Source organism: Bos grunniens, chromosome 29 (assembly GCF_055505025.1).
Source record: "Bos grunniens cultivar Pamir isolate PY7600 chromosome 29, Bosgru_T2T1.0, whole genome shotgun sequence".
NCBI lineage: Eukaryota > Metazoa > Chordata > Mammalia > Artiodactyla > Bovidae > Bos > Bos grunniens.
This window is the reverse complement of record NC_141193.1, coordinates 1,603,043-1,609,436: the sequence shown is the minus strand read 5'-3', so window position 1 is coordinate 1,609,436 and position 6,394 is coordinate 1,603,043.

The window sequence follows — 6,394 nt, the reverse complement described above, 5'->3', positions numbered from 1 at the left end:
GTAAGCGTCCTGCCATCAAGGGGCAAATACTTGGTTACTGATGCTTTCTGCTGAGACATGTACAATCCAAGGAGAGAAATAATGAAAGTAATTTTGGCGTATTCAGGGTTGGGAGAAATGATTCCGGCTTATGCACGACTCAGTTTAAACTTTATGCTCAGTCACAACGGCCTGTTTGTGGCCTATGCCACAGGCACCGCGCATCTGCTTTAATCATTCGAGAAAAGGGCGTATTGACCAGAGGTAAAGAATGTCCATGTTACAGATAAAGACAAGCACTTCCTTCCCGGGGATGCCCACGCCGGCGCTCCTTTGGTGATAAGACCGCCTTCCCAGGCGCCAAGGCCGTCCTGACTCACTGCGTGCGTGCTGGTCTGTTTTTGCTCGAAACCTTGAAGGAATGTACCCCTGACTCGTTTGATGTTCTTTGTTCTGAGAAGACATAAAATGGGGCTGAAAAACACGCTTCCGGGCAGCGGTCTGTCAGCGTCATCCGAGAGGCTGCCTTCCGGGCTATAGTCCTCCGTTTGGCTCAGAATTCCTTTCCATGCCCATGGCAGATGGTGCGCATATTTCTGTCAGCCTAAGTCATCAGCAGGTGTGACGCGGAGACAGAGTGTTCTGTGCGCGCTGATTTTTCATCCAGGCGCGTCTGCAGCCAGTGCTGGCCTTTGCCTCAGTCAGGTATCACGTTAGAGGAGCCCCTCCGTCCAGCACTCCCTCTGCACTGATGGATCGCGTTCGTTCCTTCCCCTCCCTGGCATCTGTGTTCTGCTCATCTCGCTGGTCTGAGCTGACATCGGTGCTCATCTGTATTTGATTTTCCACTTGCTGTGATCGCTCAGGGTCTCTTTTCTGTGGCTGACTACTCCCAATTTGGCCCACTTTTCTGTGCAGTTGCTTGCCTTCCTGACGGTGTCCTCAAGTTCTTGCAGAGCGGTCCTCGGTGTCTGAGGGGGATTGGTTCTGAGACCCCACAGATATCAAAATGCAGGGATGGTTAAGTCCCTTATATAAAACAGTGACACGTCTGCACACACCCTACCTACATGCTCCCATGTTCTGCAGATCATCTCTACATTATTTATAATACCGAATACAATGGGAAGGGCTTCCCTGGTGGCTCAGTGGTAAAGGACCCCCCTGCCAGTGCAGGAGATGTGCAAGACACAGGTTCGAACCCATGGTAGAGAAGATCCCCTGCAGAAGGAAATGGCAACCCACTCCATCATTCTTGCCTGGGAAATCCCATGGACACAGGAGCCTGGCAGGGTTGCAAAGTGTCAGACACGACTTAGTGACTGAACCACAGCAACAGCAACAACTCAAGGTACATTTTGTGTGACTAGCTGTAAATAGGACATAATAGCTGCTGACATGCGGCGATGCAAACTTTGCTTTTGAGAACTTCCTGGAATGTTCTTTCCTGAGTATTTTCGATCTGAGGCAGGTTGAATCCAGAGGCAGACCTACTGTACACACTGAACACTAATTCTTCATCACCGGTGTGTGTGTTACAAATACCTCCTCCCAAGAGATGCCTTGTGTTTTCATTTGCGGTGTCTTTAAATGCAGAGAAGTTTATTTTTTTAAACCTTATTCTTGTTGAATGTATTGATCTTTTGTCTTACAGTTTGTGGAGTTTGTGCCTGTTTAAGACATTTTCCTTGATAGTTGAGCTTCCTGGTGATTCTCCTATACTTTTTTCTTAAAAGTTCAAATGTCTTCTTTATTAGATGTAGAGCTTTCGGTGACCAGGATTGAAACCCATCAATCCTGAAGGACATCAGTCCCGAATGTTCATTGGAAGGACTGATGCTGAGGCGCCAGGACTCTGGCCACCTGATGAGAAGAGCCAACTCACTGGAAAAGTCCCTGATTCTGGGAAACATTGAGGGCAGAAGGAGAAGGGGCGACAGAGGATGAGACGGTTGGATGGCATCACTGACCCAGTGGACGTGACTTTGAGCAAGCTCTGGGAGATGGTGAGGGACAGGGGAGCCTGCTGTGCTGCGGTCCACGGGGTCACAGCGAGTCAGACGCGAGGCAGTGACTGAACGCAAACCACCACGAGGGAGGGCAGTGCTGGTATTTGGGTTTGCTCCCAGTGGGTGTGCGGCTGTTTCAGCTGAGAAGAATGTTGCCCACCACCCAGTCCCACCTACAACACACCCTGGAAGGAATTCAATGCAGAGACCAGGAACGAGACACTCTGTGCTCTGGGGAAACAGGCAGAACAGGCCCTCAGTTAGTTAGACATTTTCAGGAGAAAATTTATGAACCCGGATTCTTGCGTCTCCTCATACTTAGAGAAGCACTAGAATTGTTAACTCAGATACCTGTTCCTCATGACCTTCAGCAACATTCTACCAAGACAGGAGCTTGGCTGCAGGGACCCTTGGACAAAATCACGGCTATACTGATCGCCAACCCCCAGCACTTGGGACCAGCTCCTCAGAGCTGCCGCGAGGCTGCTGCTCAGGCTGTGTGTGCGAGGTGTGTGTACACACGTACAACCGTGCACGCTCAGTTGTGTCCGACTCTCAAACCATGGACTGTAGCCCACAAGGCTCCTCCACCCCTGGGATTTCCCAGGCAAGAATACTGGAGGGGGGTTGCCATTTCCTACTCCAGGGGATCTTCCCGACCCAGGGATCCAACCCACGTCTCCTGCATTCTCGGGCTGATTCTTTACCACTGAGCCACGTGGGCCCCCAGTCCTTAGTAACCCCCAAATAAAACTGAAAGTCACAGATCATCTGTTGCAGGTTCCTGTTTCAGCCCACACGGCCCATCCTGTCCCCATTCCTTCTGCTACCACGCCTGTCCCGCCCATCAGGTTTCCCTGTGTGTGGGGCTCCACACTTCTGTGTCCATCGAGGAACACCCACTCCACCGGCTTAGAGGACCCAGCTTTACACGGAAGTGTAGCTGGTAGGAAAGATTCCCCCGACCTCAGTCTTCTGATGGCCAGGCCCTATTTCCTTCCACGGGAATTTTAGAATTAATGTCGGTTTATCTGGGAATCCATATTGGAATGTGGGTGAGTTGCCCTGAATTCACATATTAATTTAGGGATAATGAACATTTTAAAGATACTGCATCTTCCTCTCGTCGAGCAGGGGTGACCTTTCCAGGAATGTTGATCGTCTGCGATACTTTTCAACAAAGGGATTCTATTACCCCTCTATCTTGTGTGTCTTTTGTTAGATTTATTCTTATTGTGTTTCTTACATTTCTGTTCTAAATGACATCTGGGAACCTTACCTCCTGTTATTAACGTTCAATTTTTCTTTCCTGTGCTCACTGACACACATCCTAACCCTAAATTCTAAAACTTGTTGTTGCTCGGTCACTCAGTTGTGTCCAACTCTCTGCGGCCCCATGGACTGCGGCACACCAGGCTCCCCTGTCCTTCACCAACTCCCAGAGCTTGTTCATACTCACGTCCATTGAATCAGTGATGCCATCCAACCGTCTCATCTTCTGTCGTCCCCTTCTCCTGCCCTCAATCTTTCCAGCATTGGGAGCTTTTCCAATGAGTCAGTTCTTCACATCAGGTGGCCAAAGTATTGGAGCTTCGGCTTCAGCATCGGTTCATCTAACAATTATTAAGCATTGATTCCCTTTAGGATTGACTAGTATCGTCTTTCAGTCCAAGGGACTCTCAAGAGTCTTCTCCAACACCACATTTCAAAAGCATCAGTTCTTCAGTGTTCAGTCTTCTTTATGGTCCAAATATCATATCCATACGTGACTACTGAAAAAGCCATAGCTTTGACTATATGGACCTTTGTCGGCAAAGTAATGACTCTGCTTTTTAACATGCTGTCTAGCTTTGTCATAGCTTTTCTTCCAAGGAGCAAGTGTCTTTATATTTCATGACTACAGTCACCACATTCAGTGATTTTGGAGCCCAAGAAAATAAAGTCTGTTACTGTTTCCTTTGTTTCCCCATCTATTTGCCAGGAAGTGATGGGACCAGATGCCATGATCTTAGCTTCCTGAATGTTGAGTTTTGAGCCAGCTTTTTCACTCTCCTCTTTCACCTTCATCAAGAGGCTCTTTACTTCCTCTTTGCTTTCTGCCATAAGGGCAGTGTCATCTGCGTATCTGAGGTTATTGATATTTCTTCCTGCAATCCTCATTCCAGCCTGGCATTTCACATGATGTACTCTGCATATAAGTTAAATAAGCAGGGTGACAATATACAGCCTTGATGTCCTCCTTTCCCAGTTTGGAACCAGTCTGTTGTTCCATGTCCAGTTCTAACTGTTGCTTCCTGACCTCAGGAGGCAGGTCAGGTGGTCTAGTATTCCTGTCTCTTGAAGTATTTTCCACAGTTTGTGTGATCCACACAGTCAAAGGCTTTAGTGTAGTCAATGAAGCAGAAGTAGATGTCTTTCTGGAACTCTCTTGCTTTTTCTATGATGCAATGGATATTGTCAATTTGATTTCTGGTTCCTCTTTTTTTTTTTCCCCTAAATCCAGCTTGAACATCTGGAAGTTCATGATTCACGTACTGTTGAAGCCTGGCTTGGAGAATTTTAAGCATTATTTGCTAGCGTGTGAGATGAGTGCAGTTATGTGGTAGTGTGAACATTCTTTGGCATTGTCTTTCTTTGGGACTGGAAAGAAAACTGACCTTTTCCAGTCCTGCGACTACTGCTGAGTTTTCCCAATTTGATGGTATATTAAGTGCAGCACTTTCACAGCATCATCTTTTAGGATTTGAAATTGCTTAACTGGGATTCCATCATCTCCTCTAGCTTTGTTCGTAGTGATGCTTCCTAAGGCCCACTTGACTTTGAACTCCAGGATGTCTGGCTCTAGGTGAGTGATCACACCGTCGTGGTTATCTGGGTCATTAAGATCTTTCCTGTATAGTGCTTCTTTGCATTCTTGCCACCTGTTCTTAATCTCTTTTGCTTCTGTTAGGTCCATACAGTTTCTGTCCTTTATTGAGCCCATCTTTGCATGCAATGTTTCCTTGGCATCTCTAGTTTTCTTGAAGAGAGTTCTAGTCTTTCTCATTGTACTGTTTTCCTCTGTTTCTTTGCAATAATTACTTAGGAAGGCTTTCTTATCTCTCCTTGCTGTACTTTGGAACTCTGCATTCAGAGTTCCTTTGCCCTTCACTTCTCTTCTTTTCTCAACTACTTGTAAGGCCTCCTCAGACAACCATTTTGCCTTTTTGCATTTCTTTTTCTTGGGGATGGCTTTGATCACCGCCTGCTGTATAATGTCACAAACCTCCGTCCATAATTCTTCAGGCACTCTATTAGATCTAATCTGATAATTGAATCTATTTGTCTCTTCCATTCTATAACCATAAGGGATTTGATTTAGGTCACACCTGAATGGCCTGGTGGTTTTCCCTACTTTCTTCAATTTAAGTCTGAATTTTGCATAAGGAGTTCATGATCTGAAATGAGCCACAGTCAGCTTGTTTTTGCTTGTCTTTGTAGAGCTTCTCCATCTTTGGTTGCAAAGAATATAATCAATCTGATTTTGGTACTGACCATCTGGTGATGTCCATGTGTAGAGTTGCCTCTTGTGTTGTTGGAAGGAGGTGTTTGCTATGACCAGTGCATTCTGTTGGCAAAACTCTGTTACCCTTTGCCCTGCTTCATTCTGTACTCCAAGGTCAAACTTGCTTATTATTCCAGGTATCTCTTGACTTTCTACTTTTGCATTTCAGTCCCCTATGATGAAAAGGACATCTTTTTTTGATGTTAGTTCTAGAAGGTCTTCTATATCTTCATAGAACTATTCAACTTCAGCTTTTTCAGCATTACTGGTTGGGGCATAGACTTGGATCACTGTGATATTGAATGGTTTGCTTTGGAAACGAACAGAGATCATTCTGTCATTTTGGGGACTGCACCCAAGTACTGCATTTCGGACTCTTTTGTTGACCATAAGGGCTACTCCATTTCTTCTAAGGGATTCCTGTCCACAGTAGTAGATATAATGGTCATCTAAATTAAATTCACCCATCCCAGACCATTTTAGTTCACTAAATTTAGATTCCTAAAATGTCAATGTTCACTCTTGCCGTCTCCTCGTTTGACCACTTCCAATTTACCTTGATTCATGGGGCTAACATTCCAGGTTCCTATGCAATATTGATCTTTATAGCATTGGACTTTACTTCCATCACCAGTCACATCCACAACTTAAAATAGCAGTTTTCCTTGGTTTTCTTTATAGACAGTTATCTGATTGTGATGAACGGTCATTTCTCTGCAGGGATTAGTAGGCAAGAAAACAGGGAAGCTGACATTCCTGCCTTACTCCTGATCCTCTGGGTGATCTTCCAAGCGTCCACTATTAGGATGATTTGCTGTAGGGTTTTGGAAGACGCCTTCCTCAAGGTGAGGAAGTTGCCTTC